The sequence below is a fragment of the Microcebus murinus genome, chromosome 18 (assembly GCF_040939455.1).
Source record: "Microcebus murinus isolate Inina chromosome 18, M.murinus_Inina_mat1.0, whole genome shotgun sequence".
NCBI lineage: Eukaryota > Metazoa > Chordata > Mammalia > Primates > Cheirogaleidae > Microcebus > Microcebus murinus.
This window is the reverse complement of record NC_134121.1, coordinates 25,027,071-25,045,331: the sequence shown is the minus strand read 5'-3', so window position 1 is coordinate 25,045,331 and position 18,261 is coordinate 25,027,071.

Sequence of the window (18,261 nt, the reverse complement as noted above, 5' to 3'; positions counted from 1 at the left end):
TTATTCCAGAAGCTTTTTATCTAATTATATTTCAGAAGAATTCAATGGTTGGCCTTAGCAAGTACCCACTTCTGTTGAACTCAGGGTAAGGTTGAGTAGGGGGAGAATTTCAGGTCCAGGCCCGGGCCCCTGAAGAAGGCAGCCCTAAAGATTCAAGGTGCTCAGTTCAAAAGGTAAAGCAAGCTCAGGGGTGAAAGCAGCACGTGGCAGTAAAGCTGCTCCGGCTGGGATGAGGGCGCAGTGGCACAATGTCTAAGCAGCCAAAGCTATGCAGGCAATGTACAGAAGCCAAGTCTGGCAAACATGTCCATATGGGGCCAGACCTCACCAGCAAATGGGTTGGGGGGCAGGTATGTGGCCCTATTTTCTTGTGTGTCACTATCTTCTCAGTGCCTAGCCTCAATGGTGGTACATAATAGGTGCTTAATAAACATCCATAGAATGAATGACTGCAAGACAAAGCCCCTGTGGACACCAAGTCCACTCATCTCCTCCTCATCTCCATCCCCCTGCCCTATAGGAATGACAGAGATGCCACTGCCTTTCTCGTGACTTTCCAGGATAGTTTTTATTAAGTCACTGATTTTAATTAGATTCCAAGAACAGAAGTACAGATGCTGCCAAGTTGCAAAGGACAAGACTATTCGGGGAAATCTAATGAACACAAAGTGTGGAGATGGAGCTGCTGATTGAGCCCTGGGAGCAGTGCCAGGGGCGTGGGGGTGGCAGCAGAAGCCCCCTGGGGCTCGTCCCCACTGCCGCATGGGGATAGGCAGAGCAGGGTGGACTTTGCATGGTGGTCTAGCCAGACATGGGGAGCTAACACCTATGGAGAACCAGTCCTAAAGCCTGCAGTGGTGTGTAGTCTGCCCCATCCCGTGAGCGTCTTAGCTCCTGTGGGTGAACATTCCACACCACTTGTGGGACAGTCAAGCATCAGGGAAGCCACATGAGATGGGGCTAACCTGGGGCTCTCTTCTGGAAACAGCAGCCACACTGTCTGCCCCAAAAGGCTCTTCTTTAGACCATGGTGAAAGACAATAATGATAAAAAGCCACCAACCCCCTGACAGGGGACTCATGACCTGACAGCCAGGTGTTCCACGGGACAAGGATCTCCCTTGCCTAAGTTAGAGGCAGGAAGGAGCTGGAGTGGCAGCAACCCAGCCAGTGGAGGCTGAGCCATGGGAAAGACCAGGTTCATGTGTTATCTTGTCATCTGACTTTGCCTCTGCCAGGTGTGGCTTTGGGAGGTGCCCCCTTTGGGCCACGTGTTAAGGCACAACCATCAGATGCTCCTGGTGCTTCTGATCCCTGGGTCTTGCAGGAGGGAGAGTGTCCCAGTAGCTCCTGGAAGAGGGAAGGACTTAGAGGACTGGTTACCAAACTACACTCTGTGAAGCTTGAGGGACAGCGACCTGCAGGGGAGTGGAGGGAAGGTGGGCAGGCAGGTTCCACCCACCACCCCCACTTCAATCAGGGCAGCTTCACTTTTCTCCACGTATATGACAATTCCACACAAGGTTGTGTTTCAAGAAAAGGCTCTAACTCTAAAACAATGTTGATGCCTATGGTGGATCCAACTGTTGGTCCCAGATCTTCACTCTCCTCTAGTGGAATTTATACATCCACCCTCTTACCATGGTTTCATGGTGGACAGAGTGTATTTCCCATGCCCTTGACTTTGGGCTTACCCATGCTTTGGCCAATAGGATGATTGCATGACACTAGCAAAGACTTGAAATGTGTGTGTGCCGTTGGGCCGACCCTCCTGAGCTCTAGCCTTTTTCCAGGAGAGAAATTTGCCTTAATTAGCTGCAAGTCCAGGGAGGATGAGAGGCATGTGGAGCAGGCTGGAACCAGCCCACAGCTTTCAGTCAAGCACACTGGCCAAACCCTAGCCACGTTGCAGGTGTGTGAGCCCAAAATAAATGCCTTTGAAATGTCAAAGGTGTCTGTTATGCAGCAACGTAACTGACTACACGATGCCCTTTGAGGACCCTTCATTTAAAGAAAGTATCTGGTTATTTAAAAAGGAAATACCCAAAGTTTACAGAAAACTCAAACACTACGGTACTTGGTTCTATCGCTTTGGAGAGCAATCAGACAGAACCTAGTAAAACTGAAGATGCCCACACCTTACCATTCAACTATCCCACCTCTCGGTAACTACACAACATAAAGCGGGACTTGGCAAACTCGTTCCATAAAGGGCTGGATAGTAAATATTTTAGGCTTTGCAGGCCATATGGTCTCTGTTGCAACCACTTAATTATCTGCCGTTTTAGCGTGAAAGCAACCACAGAAAACACTTAAATAAATGCCTGAGGCTGTGTCCCAATAAAACATTTTCACAGACTGAAATTTGAATTTCATGTAACATTCCCATGCCGCAAAATAGTCTTCTTGTTTTTCAAGCATTAAAAATGTAAAAACCATCCATCGATGGATGAATGGGCAAACAAAATATGGCATCTACATACACTGGAATATTATTCAGCCTTAAAAAGGCAGGAAATTCTGACACACGCTACAACCTGCATGAACCTTAGAGATATCATGGTGAGTGACATAAGCCAGTCTCAAAGGGACAGATACTGTATGATTCTACTTATGCCAGGTACCTAGAGTAGTTCAAAGTCATAGAGACAGAAAGTAGAACGGTGGTTGCCAGGGGCTGGGGGAGGGGGAGTAATTGTTTAATGGGTACAGAGTTCCAGTTGGGAATGATGAAAACATTCTGAAGATGGACGGCGGTGATGGTTGCATGACGATATGAATGTCCTTAGTGCCACTGAACTGTACACTGAAAACCAGTAAAAAATAGTAAATCTTTTATTATGCATATATTTTATGCAGTCTTCAAAGTTAAAATTCAAATTAAAAAAAAAAAGTAAAAACCATCCTTAATTCATGTCCCCATACAAAGACAAGTCATAGCCAGATTCACCATATAGGCCATGGTTTGCTGATATTTGCCTTAAAGAAACTCTCTCACTGTGACCCAAGGAGGAGATACGTACGGGAATTCATCACAACACTGTCCGGGTTATTTTTTTAAAAAAAGAGAAAAAAAGGAAATAGCATAAATATCCCTCAACAGGAAAATGGAGAAACGCATTGTGGTATATTTACAATGGAACAATACTTAATGATAAGTGGAACATGCTACAATTTATTTATAAAATTTAAAACTCTACTGGATAATGCTATGTTGGATTAATGGATACATAAATATGTAGCCAAAGTGTAAAAACACACATAGGAATGATAAAACCCTGGATTCGTGGTAATAGTTAGCGCTGAGGAGGAGGGAGCGGAAGAGGGTGGGAGTACACGGGGAGCTTCAATTATATCAGTAATGTTTTAGCTCCTTAAATGAGATCTGATGCAAATATGACACAATGTTAAGATTTGATAAAGCTTAATGGTGGGTAAATAGGTATTCATTATGCTCTTTTCTATTCTTGTCTGATCTTTGAAATATTTCATGATGAAAAAATTAATTTTAAAAAGTAAAGGGATAAAAAGCAAAGGGAGGGACAATTTTTTTTGCAGAAAAGAAAGAAGCCGTCAATTTCAAAATATGTCGGTGGCAGCAGCAGGAAGAATAGGAGAGGAAATCAGGCTGCCTCATGCATCTCTCCTGGCTTTCTCGGGCTTCTTCAGCCTCTCAGCTTAGAGGTTGGGGGATGGACCTTATGCAGAGACCAACACTTGGAACCAAAGGGTGGTTCTGCCCACGGGCTCGTCCTTTTGTGGCTGGAGAGGAAAGACTGGCAGAGCCCAGACCACCCAGACCAGAGCACCGTTCTCCAACCACAACCTAGGTTTCTAGAGGTAAGCCCACCCACACCCATAAGGCATGAGAAGTTCTTTTAGGATTTCAAGACGTTTTCTTGTGAAAACCCCAGGTTCTTTCACAGATACCTGCCAAGATGGGAAAAGGCAAGCCAGGCTTCTCTGGGGGACCCACCATCAACTCAGTAAACATTTATCAACCTTGGTTTTAGCCCGTATCTAATGCTGTCAGTTAGGATTAGGTTATAGTGCAAGTAACGGGAAACCCAAGTAACAGTGGCTTGAACAAGATACGTTCATTTCTGTCTCGTGTGGAATAAATGCAGGGGTACACAACTCAGGGTGGTATGAAGGCACTATCACTCTTAGGATGTGACTTCTCCTCCTGTTCGAAGGCGACAGCTAGAGCTCCAGTTACCAGACCTGCCTTCCAAGCAACAAGACGGAAGAGGGAGAAGAACCGGCTTCCTCGCTTTTAAAGGGGACTTCCAGAAACTATCCCCTGATTTTTTACTGACATCTTATTGGCCAGACATAGTCAAATGGCCATGCTTATCTCCAAGGAGGGGTAGTAAATGTAGTCTTTTTCTTTCTTTCTTTCTTTCTTTTTTTTTTTTTTTTTGAGACAGAGTCTCACTCTGTTGCCTGGGCTTAGAGTGCCGTGGCGTCAGCCTAGCTCACAGCAACCTCAAACTCCTGGGCGCAAGCGATCTTCCTGCCTCAGCCTCCCGAGTAGCTGGGACTACAGGCATGCGCCACCATGCCTGGCTAATTTTTTCTATATATTTTTAGTTGGCCAATTAATTTCTTTCAATTTTTAGTAGAGATGGGATCTCGCTCTTGCTAAGGCTTGTTTTGAACTCCTGACCTCAAGTGATCCTCCCACCTTGGCCTCCCAGAGTGCTAGGATTACAAGCGTGAGCCACTGCGCCCGGCCAGTCTTTTTTCTGAGTCACCATGAGCCCAACTAAAAACCAGGGGCACTGATGCTAAGGAAGAAGAGGGGACAGATATTAGACAAGGCAACTCACAGTCATTGTCACAGTCAGTCGCTAAGTGACTGTGTGGCTGGCCTTGAGCAGCTGCCGTCCCTTCCTCACCTTTCAGCCAACGCATTGGGCTGGGTCTTTGCCAGGATCCTTTCCACGTCTGACAACCTATCCTATGCTAAATTTTTATGTGTATGTAATTGATTCAGAGTTGGAAGATTCAAAGTGAAAGAAACTAATATTTATTACTTATTCACAAATAATCAACACTTTCATTTTTTAGCTCTTTTAAACCTCAAAACCGACTATATGATGTTGGATGTATTATTCTCTTTTAGAAATGAGAAAATTGAGGCTCCAAAAGGCTAAGCCACCTTCCAAGGAATGTTTTAATTACTTAAAGGAGATCTGGTGCAAACATGACATAACATTGAGATTTAATAAAGTCGAATGGTGGGCAAATAGATATTCATTATGCTTTAAGTGATTGGACCAGGATCTGAACCTAATCCAGGCTCCTTCACCACACCATGCTGCCAACTTCTGTATTTGGAAATAGACTTGGGTATAACCCTAGGTCTCCCATTTACTAACGGTGTCACCTTGAACAAGCTGCATAACCTCTTTGTGCCTCATTTTTCTTATCTGCAAAATGGGAATAATAATAATACCTATGCTATAGCGTTGTTAAAAGGATTAAAGAAATGAATAAATGTACTTGGCACATAGTGTATAAGTGTTATATCATATTAGGCCACATTTGAGATGTACGTTGGGAAGAACTGAGGAACAGGGAGGCTGTTCCGGGCAGAGGGAGGGATGAGCAGGAGTCAGTGAGTCTCTTGCCAGCTCCAGTACTTAAGCAGGGCCTCGGCATGGGGCAGGTCCTCATTAGGCACGTACTTGACTTGAACGGGTCTCAGGGAAACTCTAGAATGAAAGAGTATGAGACACGGATCTCCATCGCTACCTAGAAGGAAAGGGAAGAGTAGCACATCATGACTCCCAGCTGCAGGCTCTCCATGGCACCAGGAGAAAGGGTGGAAGTGGGGGGGGTCCTAACACCCAGGGAAAAGTGCATGAACTTGGGTCCCTGCTCTGTCTTGGCCTTTATCACGCCATATCCCAGGTGTTCTGGTTGGTTATTCACCATGGGCACCCCGGCCAGCACGGCAGTGCCTAGCCCCACCTTCTGGGTAAGGCTGTTCTCTGAACTTTATCCCCAAGCAGGAAAACTTTCTTCTCTGTGTACTTAAGGAAAGGACAGCTACATAGGGTCACACCCATGGGTCCACCAGCCAGGGTGCTGCAGCCAGCAGGAGGCCTGAGCGGCAGGGCTGCGCTCCCCAATTCCAGCCTCTCCGGAGAAGGAGTGTATCACTCCCTCGGGGACCACATGCAGGTCTGTCCTTCATAATACTGGGTGAACTGTGATATGGAGGCAAGCACCTAAAAATGGGGCTTGGATGACCTGGGTTCTCATCCCAAATCAGCTACTGAGTCATCCTGGGACCTTGCGCAGCTGCCTTGACCTCGCTGAGCCTTGGGTCAATGGGAATAATCATACCAGCCTAGCAAGGTCATTCATCTGTTGTGAATATTAAATGAAACAATGCACGTACAGTATTTAAGATAGCTCCCAGCAGGGACCCAGTCCATGCGAGGCCCCTTGTTTCTCCAGGTTTCTCTCAGCTTTAGCACTCTATGATGCTGCGATAGTGAGTCCCATAAGTGATTAGATGACTTCTTTTTTTTTTTTTTCAGTCCTACACATACCTTGTATTTCTGAACTTAATGACTTCACCTTTGAACTTTTCACACTGTTTATGCATTTATGACATTTTATTACACCTTTCCCATGATGACTGACGTTAGGGGCTGCGAGTATCATGCCCCCTCCTCAACTCTTTGGCATGCATTCTTTTCCAGTTCTTCTCTCACTAGCTGCGTGAGCTTGGAGAGCAAGCTCCCTTTCCTAGGCCACAGTCCCCTTCTTGCTAAGTCCCATTTTCCTAATTTAAAAAGCAGGAATATAGGCCAGGCGCGGTGGCTGACGCCTGTAATCCTAGCACTCTGGGAGGCCGAGGCGGGCGGATTGCTCGAGGTCAGGAGTTCCAAACCAGCCTGAGCAAGAGTGAGACCCCGTCTCTACTATAAATAGAAAGAAATTAATTGGCCAACTAATATATATAGAAAAAATTAGCCGGGCATGGTGGCGCATGCCTGTAGTCCCAGCTACTCGGGAGGCTGAGGCAGGAGGATCGCTTGAGCCCAGGAGTTTGAGGTTGCTGCGAGCTAGGCTGCTGCCACGGCACTCACTCTAGCCTGGGCGACAAAGCGAGACTCTGTCTCCAAAAAAATAAATAAATAAATAAATAAAATTAAAAAATAAAAAGCAGGAATACTAGTTCCTACCCCTACCGATCTCCCAGGCATCTTTTAAGGAGTCCATGGACTCCGGCAAGATGAGTGTGGGATGTGTTCTCCCAAGGAGAGGTGACGGGGAAGTCCTAGCAGGTCAGGAGGGGGTAGTCAGTCCACAACTGCAGCAACCAAGAGAAAGGGTGTGTTTTCTACTGAGCCACAAAAAAAAAAAAAACAGTGGTGATCTAGCACCTCTTGTATTATCCTGGATAGAGCTGGAGCCCATCCTACTAAGTGAAATATCACAAGAATGGAAAAACCAGCACCATGTGTACTCGCCATCAAACTGGTATTAACTGATCAACACCTAAGTGGACATATAGTAGTAACATTCACTGGGTGTCGGGCAGGTGGGAGGGGAAGAAGGGCTGGGTATATTCACACCTAATGGGTGCGGTGTGCACTGTCTGGGGGATTGACACGCTTGAAGCTCTGACTCGGGTGGGGCAAAGGCAATATACGTAACCTAAACATTTGTACTCCGGTAATATGCTGAAATAAAAATAAATAAATAAGAAAGTAATGAAAAAAGGAGAATGGGAGTCTCGTTCACCCATCCTAAGCCAAATGGGCCTGGCTCATCTGGAGAGACAAGAAGAGAAAGCCTCTCGCAGGGGAGAATAAAGCCAAATGTTTTAAGGAGTAAAATGGATGATCTCATCTGCAGAAATAAATAATAAAGAGAAAACAGCGAAACAACCGAGGTGCTGGATTGAAGCAGAAATCACTTAAAAAAAACAATCAAAGAACCAGGGTGAGAAGTCTGTGTAGGCAGAACCCAGGTGATGAGGCAGGAAACCGGAGTCGCAGGCGGGAGAGCAGCGCCAGGCACAGACGCTCCTGGGAAGCCTGAGGGGCTCAGAGGGGAGGAGAGTGCACAGGGCAGGGTGAGAAATGAGAAATGTGGACAGCAGAGTGTTCACAGCTCTGCTGCAGGGTCAACGGGAGGCTCAGAGAAAGTGGGAGGCTATAGAGGAAGAATATAACAGAATTGACCAAGCTATAAACCCAAGAAAGTGCTCCCCCCGGGGAGTTAGTGTCTGGCTATTGTGTTCTCTCGCTATCCGACTGAGCAAGCCTTGCATGGCTCTCCCCGGAAGAGGAGAGGGCTAGCCAAGGCAGCAGTAGGACGTTTAGAAAGGACAGGGGGCAGCTCTGACAAGCTGGAGCCCACTGCCGTGGCTGAAGTCCCACCACAAGCACCAACGACAGCAGAGGCTGAGGGTGCCATGCTGGATGGCAGCGGACCGCTTGGCCGTCGCACGAGAAACAAATCACAGGGGTGCCAACAGAGGACGTTGTGGGAGAGTCGTCACATGCAGACCCACGACAAGCTCTGGAGGAGACAATGGGCCAGGGAGCAATGCTGGTAGGAACTCTAGGGGCGAAAAAAGGTGTGGAACTAACAGGGAAGAGAAGAGAAAGACCCTGGATAGGAGCACCCAATGGGGTGCTGTCAAAGACTGCATGGAGGTGCACCAGGTGAAAAGTCACCCGTGAGCAGGGACGGGCCAGCGGGGCAAACGCAGAAGGTCATCCGAATCCTTGCCACTGGAAGAAGTGCTGAGCGTCCTCAGCGTGTGTGTGGCAGCATGTAGCCTGACGCCTGCATGGCTACGACGTTTCCAACACCCACCAGATGGAAGGCAGGGTGAGGCACATGGCACATTACATACATGAATTACATCCCTCAATTCACACACACACACATACACACATGCATACACACATGCGTGTGCACACACACCCCATGTTCACAAAAGCCCTGAGACTCAGGGGCGGTTAAGCAATGTGCCTAAGGCCACACAGCTGGGAAGTGGCAGGGCTGGGGTTCGGATGTGTCTGTGACTTCCCAGCCCTGCTCTGAATCACGCTTCTTTCTGTCCCTTAAGAAGACAGAAGGTAACTCTCTCCTTTAAGAGGGACTTTCATTTCTCCAGCTCGACTAGAAGATTGGTAGAAAGGGAGAACTCTGCGAAAGGCTATCTGGGATGCGATAGGGCGCCGAGCCATCCGCTCTGGGCAGCCTCCGCTGCTTTGCCGTTTTCCAGGCCTGATGACAGGCTGGCCTGCCTCCCTTCTGCCCCCCTCCAGCCCGTGGTGCTGACTTCTGCCTTCACATTGTGTTACAATCGTTTGTTTCCACATCTGTCTCATCCATTAGACCAGTGAGTGGTTCTCATCCCTGGCTGCACATCAGAATCTCTTTTTGAAAATCACAATGCCTGGGTCCCACTCGAGACCAATTAAATCAGATCCCTAAGGCTAGGACTTGAGCACTAGTATTTTTTTTTTTTTAAAGCTCCTCAGATGATGATTCAAATGGGCCACCAGGTTCAAGACCCAGCATTGCAGACTGTGAGCACTTCAAGGTCCTGGACCAGGTTGTGGCTCTTTGAATCCTCTGAGCCCAGCACAAAGTCTGGTGCACAGTAGATGCTAGGCACGTGTTTGCTGAGAAGATGCATACAGTTAGTAGAATATAAAGATTAAGAATACAGGCCGGGCGCTGTGGCTCACGCCTGTAATCCTAGCTCTTGGGAGGCCGAGGCGGGCGGATTGCTCAAGGTCAGGAGTTCAAAACCAGCCTGAGCAAGAGCGAGACTCCGTCTCTACTATAAATAGAAAGAAATTAATTGGCCAACTGATATATATATATAAAAAATTAGCCGGGCATGGTGGCGCATGCCTGTAGTCCCAGCTACTCGGGAGGCTGAGGCAGAAGGATCACTCGAGCCCAGGAGATTGAGGTTGCTGTGAGCTAGGCTGACGCCACGGCACTCACTCTAGCCTGGACAACAAAGCGAGACTCTGTCTCAAAAAAAAAAAAAAAAAAAAAAAAAAGATTAAGAATACAGAAAGGGAAATCAGGAAAGTATTATGCAGAAGGTGAAAAAAAAAAAAGGAGTGATTTGAGATTGAGAGGCAGAAAGGAATCTTTAAGATGCCAGGGGCAAAGGAAGAACCTGGGTGAGGCTGCATTATCATGAGGTTGTCTTGCATCACAAATCTCTAGTCAAAGGTAATGTGAAGCTTCCATGCAGAATAAACAGCACCTGCCTCAAAGAGCAATACAGTAAAATGGAGTCAGAAACGTGAGTTTCCGAATGTGGTGGAACAATGGGCTTTCAGGGGCCAGAACCTTTGGTATCGGTGAGAGGAGACGAAGAGGGCACACGCCAAAAAGGAAGAGAAAGAACAGAATCATGCCTTTGAGAAATAACCAAAATATTAATATGTGAAAGAATATGGCCAGGAAGATAAAACTCATTATTTAAAAAATAAAATGGGAAAACAAGAGAAAGCAAGCTTGAGAACAAGAGTGGGGTGAATGTGTAAGCTATCTCTGTGCGTATTTGCTCAGAATGCTATTGTTTTAGCAGTGGGAGAAGGATTATAGGTAAATAAAATATGCAAATGCATTTCATAATGAAAAATCCTATGATGAACAACTGAGATAATCATTGTGAAACCTCTCTGAAAAAAAAAAAAAGCACAAAACGTTCTGGAAATGCAAGATGGCATGATTATCATCCTAAAGTGTGATCATCCGGTAGACGTTGCTGGATGTGCTAAGAAAATTGGCTCTCAGAGCATTGATCCTTGGTCAACCAAACAAAAGTCCAAAGTACCCTCGGCTCAGCTTCAGACAGCAATAAGAGGCAGGCTCTGCAGGGCCGAGTCTTGGAGGAGAGCAGTGCGTGCCTGGCGCATGCACTGGTAGCCTGGTGGCCATCTCAAGTTGGAAGCATTCAGTTTGAGTCTCTGACTGCAATACCTAGAGCAAGAAAAAAAGAGAGGAATAAAATAGAGGGAGGAGAGTAAAAACAGAAAGAAGGGAGATGTGTCTAACACTTATTGGATGCCCACTATGTGCCAGGCACTGGGCGTATGGTATTTCATTGAACCATCAACAGAACTCTACAGGGCACTGGCCTGGTCCAAGGTTGGATTGGATGCTGTAGCTCCCCATGGCCCCCTGCTGTTTTCACTGCTGTTCTTTCCCTAGCATCACACCCATGGCCAAAACTCTAACAATAATGATCCATGAAAAATCTTCAGCCCATTATATTTAACTCAGGTTTCTCAAATGCAGCTCAAGCACTTCAAGTCCAAAATAGATGATTTTAACCTATTGCCTAAACCTGATCCTCTTCCAGTGTTTTCTGTACTAGTGATCCCTGTCCCCAAATTGTCACCCTCTGTAGGTGTGCAAACCTGAAACCTAGGAGTCTTTCTTGACAGGCCATTATCTTGCATCGCTGTCTCCTATCCAATCCATCCCAAGTCCTATTTATTTTACTTCCTAAATATCTCTCAAATGTACCCACTCCCCTCACTTTCCATCTTCTTCTCCCTGCCCGGACCAAGCTGCCGTCATCTCTTGCCTAGACCACTGCAACGACACTGGGGACCCACATCTACTCCAGCCCCCTCTTATGGGTTCCCCACATAGAGAACAAAAGGATCTTCTCAAAATACAACTCTGAGGACATCTCTACCTCAAACCCACTCCAACACCACCAGCTTTGAATGAGCCATTTGAATGCATTTTTTTTTTTTTTTTTTTGAGACAGAGTCTCACTCTGTTGCCTGGCCTAGAGTGCCTTGGCATCAGCCTAGCTCACAGCAACCTCAAACTCCTGGGCTCAAGCGATCCTCCTGCCTCAGCCTCCCGAGTAGCTGGAACTACAGTCATGCGCCACCATGCCCAGCTCATTTTTTCTATATGTTTTTAGTTGGCCAATTAATTTCTTTCTATTTTTAGTAGAGACAGGCTCTCGCTCTTGCTCAGGCTGCTCTCAAACTCCTGAGCTCAAACGATTACAGGTGTGAGCCACCGCACCCAGCCTGAATGCATTCTTATCACTCTTCAGAAAAAGACCGACCTGCCAGGTCTGGCACCATTCGGCCCCTGCCTCCTTGCACATTGCCTTCCTCCCTGCCCACTTTCCAGTCACGCTGGCCTGGCCTCAGCTCTTGTCTAGCTGCCAAAGGACCTCTGCATATAATGTTCCTTGTGTTCACACTTCTCTGCCTCTGAACTCTTGCTCACCCTCCAGATAGTAGATCAAAGTTCCCTTGTAATGGAAGCCTTCCCTGATATCTGGATAGACCAGTGTCCCTTATTATCTCTCATAAGAATCAATCACTTCTCTTAAAACACGTTTAAAACTTTTAATTTTACATTTATTTAAGCAATCATTTGCTTAATGTCTGTTTCCCTTGCCAGACTATAATCTCCTGACAGCAGGAATTGTGTGGTTTTTTCCCTGCCCTCTCTCCCCAGCACTTAGGCAATGCTTGTTCCTTCCTATTCTACCTTGTAACAAACATGCAGCTTCCTTTCCGTACTGCTCCCACGCACCCCGACCACCTCCTGCCAGTCCTTCAAGACTCTCCCTACCTCTGCTCGTCTCTCCTGTCCGTCTCTTTGATCCCTGACTATTCCCACCTTTAACCTTGAGCTGGGTTTGGAGCAGATGAAGGAAGGTTTGATTTCCTCTACCCTGCTGGGGTTTTTTTCTTGCCACTACACACCTGTCATATAGATATTATTCTTAATCATTCACCCATGGCACTCCACGGCTTCAAATGTTTCAGTGATATTTATTTGATCTCTGGATGAGAAAACATAAAAGCAATGGAAGAAATCACGAAGGGAAAGAAAATCAATACATTTGCCTATACTAAATTTAAAACTTCTGGATATCAGAAACCATTCTAACTAAAACCAAAAGGCACATGACAAGGCTGTGCAGTGACTATGACAAAGGGTTGTTATCTTTAATATGTAAAGAGCTCACATAAATCAATAAGAAAAATACTAAAATTCTAGGAGAAAATTGGGCAAAGGTCATGCATATGCACAAAGAGTCAATAAATGCACAAAAAGCATTTAACTGCACATTGAGGCTATAGGTGAGGAGGAATCTAAATATTAATGAAAGGCAGAAAATCAGGAGTGTGCAGCAGTGGCCCCAGATCTTTTAGCCTGGTCATCTAGGGGAGGAGGAGACCCTCAAGGCATTTTTCTGCTGGCCACGGTCTTGTCTTCCTCTATTCCACCCATTGAGGCTAAAGCTAGGGATGGGGAATTGGCGCCAGGGAAGTGCAGATTAACACAACACTACGCCATTGTTAGCCTATCAGATTAGGAGAACATTAAAGGCTGGCAAGGGTGCAGTGATCATTTCCTAGTTTGCCAAGAAAAAATAAGAAAGTGCTTTTTTGACTTTCAATAGCTCCCTACCACCTAAAGGAAAAGTCTGAAGACCTCACTCAGCAAGGCCTATGAGACCCTCCAGGGTCTTGCCCTCACCTTTCTCTCCCTGCTCCTCTCCCACCGTGCCCCACCTCCCATCTGACACTTGCAGTGTCTATTGCACCAACTGTGATGTCCCCAGCACAGTATGCAACAGCACTTCACGTCTGCACAGATTGCCCTTCCAGATGCTCTGTCCTCCACCTTCACCCTCCCTGATCTCATGCAGTCCTCCCAACACCTGCTCCTCCTTGGCAATTCTCGAGAACTGGGTTTGACGCCCCTGCTCTGTGCTCCCCTTACTTAGCATTTACCCTATCATATTGAAAATGACTCTTTTCAGCTTCCTTTCCACCTTGGGTTACATGCGCCTCAAGAGAGGCATTGTATTTTTTTTTTTTTTTTTTTTGAGACAGAGTCTCACTTTGCCCAGGCTAGAGTGAGTGCCGTGGTGTCAGCCTAGCTCACAGCAACCTCAAACTCCTGAGCTCGAGCGATCCTCCTGCCTCAGGCTCCCGAGTAGCTAGGACTACAGGCATGCACCACCATGCCCAGCTGATTTTTTCTATATATATTAGTTGGCCAATTAATTTCTTTCTATATTATAGTAGAGACAGTATCTCGCTCTTGCTCAGGCTGGTTTCGAACTCCTGACCTTGAGCGATCCGCCCACCTCGGCCTCCCAAAGTGCTAGGATTACAGGCGTCAGCCACCGCGCCTGGCCAACATTGGATTTTTATTCATTCCTGTATCCCTGGGCCTAATCCAGGGTAGATGCTCAACAGATGACTCTTGAACTAATCAATCATGTAATAAATTAATTATTCTATTTTGCACCATAAATTTTTTGCCATTATTCTGGTAAATGTAATTTTGACTTAAAATGGATGAAATTAAGTCATTTTGGAAAGACAGGAAATCCCTCACCCGTGCCCCGGCCCTCATTTTAGTGCCCGTGTTCTATCATCCTGTTCGTTGTAACCAATTAGTGGGCCATGAAATTAATTCATGGGTCGCAACCACCATGTCTTTAAATGGAAAAGATTAGAACTAGAAAAGAAAAGAATAGAATGACTCCCATATCTGTTCTTGCCATTCCATTATGGATTTTCCCACCTGCAGCACCCAGACAGGAAGATACAACAGTTAAAAACACAGATTTAGGCTGGGCGCGGTGGCTCACACCTATAATCCTAGCACTCTGGGAGGCCGAGGCGGGAGGATTGCTTGAGCTCAGGAGTTTGAGACCAACCTGAGCATAGAGCAAGACCCCGTCTCTACTATAAATAGAAAGAAATTAGCCAAACAACTGAAAAATAGAAAAAATTAGCCAGGCACAGTAGCTGGTGCCTGTAGCCCCAGCTACCCGTCAGGCTGAGGCAGGAGGGTTGCCCGAGCCCAGGAGTTTGAGGTTGCTGTGAGCTAGGCTGATGCCACGGCATTTTAGCCCAGGCAAGAGAGTGAGACTCTGTCTCAAAAAAAAAAAAAAAAAAAAAAAAAACACAGGTTGGGGAGGAGTAGAAAGTCAGGGCAACTTGAGTCTGTGCTGCTGGGAGGCCATCCTCAAGCTACAGGCTCTAGACTTAATGGCATTTTCTGAATCTCGTTAGTTAAGGTTGACATCCCTATCAAGGACAATAACTACCACGGCTTCCAATGCTTTGACAAAAACCTCAGGCGTGTGACCTGCTGGCCAGGTGCCTGTGATTTCTTATTGTTGGAGCATTTGCTGTGTCCCTGGGGGCTGCAGCTCTCTCTAAGTTCGCTGTGGCTGAGCAAGAAAGAAGATGTACACAGAATTCTACAGAACGTATGATTGCTTAAAAGATTTTGAGGTGAGGAAGGCTGGTATCAATCAGAGCACAGAGTGATTTGGGAATATAAAGAATTTCTCTGGCTGAATTGCATACAAGTTTGCCACTGACTTGTGTTCCTGAGCTATGAAACACGGATAGGTGGGCTAAGGAATAGTTTCTCTTGATAAATAAACAATTTAAAATGACCACAACAAACACAAGTTGGGGTAGTTGAAGTTCTTGCTCTGATTTTTACTAACTGTGAGACTCCAAGAAAGTTCCTGATCTTTCTGCTTTGGTCTCATTACCTGTAAAGCAGAGATGATAAAAATACAAATAGGATGAAAAAGGAAGGACTCAGTTTTGCCTCAGGTTCTCAAAAGTGCCCATCAGCACTTCTGGCCTGGGGACACTGTGGCTGCCACCAACGGCGGACACAGCACAATCACATTATCCCACACCCCCCTCCGCCTTTGTGTCATGATTCAGTCTTGAGCTTCTCAGACTCGGGGTGGGGGGGTGGGGTGGGGAACATGAACTTGACGGCATCAGGCAGATTTAGGGATCCTGGAGCCTAATGTCATAGGGCATGAAATAAACTTTGTAAATTGCAAATCTGACAGTCCCCTGATCAAAGCCTTTCCATGATCATGCTCAGGATAAAGCTCTAGCTCCCTAATATGACTTACAAGGTCCTCCGTGATCTGATGCCCTGCCAACCTGTCCAGCCTCACCCCTACATCCCACACTCCAGCCCCGCCTCCCCCCAGTCCCTGAATTTCCCACATGAGCCATGTGCGCTTGCCCTGGGCTGTCCCCATGTTGTCCTGTCTGCCCAGAGCACCTCTGTGGCCCTCTGTCAAGTCTCCACTCAGGCAGCAGCTCCTCCTGCTTTCTTCCCTGACTATCCCAGCCTCAGCCCTGCACCCCTCCTGCTCTGTGGCCCCCTCCATGGCAGCACTGGCTACATCCACAGTTCAGTGTCACCTGTCTCTCTTGCCCCGCATGGGCAGGGAGTGCACCTTTTGTTCCATGTCCCCAGCATCTAGCACGACACCTCCCCCAGCGTAAGCTCTCAGCGCACCTTTGTGGGAGGGAGGAAATGGATAGAAATTCTTCTTCTGACACCTTCCCCAAGTTTCCAAGGTCATAACGCAAATCATGACCATTGAACTGCAAGCCATTCTCTAAAGGCTGGGCTCATGTGGACACAGAGACTGAAGAGAAGGAACTCCTGGAATGAGGCAGGCCAGGGTGAATACCAGGGTGAGCCGGGTGCCAGGAGCAGAGATTGCACAAGCTGGGGGAGGCTCTCTGGCCTCTGGAGGAATGTGAGCCTGCACAATCAACCCTCTAAACACTGATAACAGGCCAAGAGCTTCAGATGTCTTCATGTAAACACACTTGGGGCGGGGCTGGGCTACTCTCCCTACTGCAGTGATCCCAGATTTGGGGCCACTCAGTTCCAGAGCCCACAAACAGAAGCTGCTGTGTGGACAAAGCCGTGCTGAGTGAGGTGAAACCGTCCGGGGCAGCTGTTTAGGGCATGGGAAGCTGCGGGGAGAGAAGGGTTAACATTGGCTAAGCAGAACCAGGCACACAATTAGGCATTTCACACGCACCATGCACCATTTCGTTTGATTGACATGCCAACCCAGTGACAGGAGCCTTAATTCCTCAGATGAGAAAGCTGAGGAGCAGAGAGGTTAAGTAACTTGTCCCAGCTCCCACAGCAAGTGACTGAGCCCAGATTTAAACCTAATCCTGTCTGCCTTCAAATATCCTGCTCTCTTCACGCTGAATTCCTATCCCTGAGTAATTCCTTCTTCATTAGAGTTTGAGCCTGATGCTCCCACTCCAGGATAGGAGGAGGTGGGAGCCATGGAAGGCAGGATCTGCCAGCAGACACACAGGCACTGGTGAACCAGGAACTCGGGATGTGTCTGTCCCCAGGGAAACCACATCTGGCACAGAGGAAGTCTTGGGATCCCCGGGGCTCACCCACCTGCCCATCCCAGGGGAGGAGGTAACTTCAGGCAATTCCCAAAGGCCCTAAGGAGTGGGCTGGCCTTCTGTTCCAAATACAGTGCTTCCATCTCAACCACCAGCCCCAACACCAACTTTATGCACAGGTGTCTTACTTGTCCAGCCGTAGGGATGAAAGAAAAACTATAGAGCAGTGGAATCAGAAATCCTGCAGTCTGGCAGGCACTTCGAGGCCTTTGACAATCCCTCCTTGCAACTGAAAGGGCAGCATCTCAGGCTGCAGGACTTGCTAGGGCTCAGGGCAGGTAATCAATGTTGGGTGCTGCTCCAGGGGTGCTGGGACACCTCTTTCCACCCAAAATCCCCCACACCTGATGGATAGTATTTGAGATGCCAATGCAGAACTGCTTCTTTTTGGCTTTAGGGCTCTGGTCCAGATCAAAATGCGGGGAACATTTACAACTGGGATAGCTATTGAACCTTAGCATGAATTGGTTTCCAGTCTGGTTATAAAGGCAGGCCTTGGAAGGAAGGAAAAAGATAAAAATAGGAGGATTGTGGAGGCCTCAAATAGAAAAGTCAAAGTGACTTTGTATAGGTTGCCCATTCACAGCCTGCCAGCAGGACTTAACATGCTTTTAGGGTTGATGGGTGCAGACAATCCAATAAGGCGTGCCCTGAAATCCATCCTCTAGTCCATGGGAATTGAGCTCCAGCTTCCCTCCTCTGACTCTACTTCTCCAGGTGGGGTTTGGTACACACTGTGCTGGTTAGAAGCAGCCTGTTCTCCTGGAGAGAATAAAATGTGCCCAGTGGACAAACAAGGCCCCAATCTCGAATTTGGGGATATGGGTTCCTGGTTCCCTAGAATCAGGCTGAGGGACTTGCTGGCTTGAGTCAGGACAGGGAAAATTGAAAGGGAACAGACGTACAGTTCCAAACGTGCTTCACAGCACAGGATATGAACCAGGGCAGCCCCCACGCCAGGTGCCTCTCTCAAG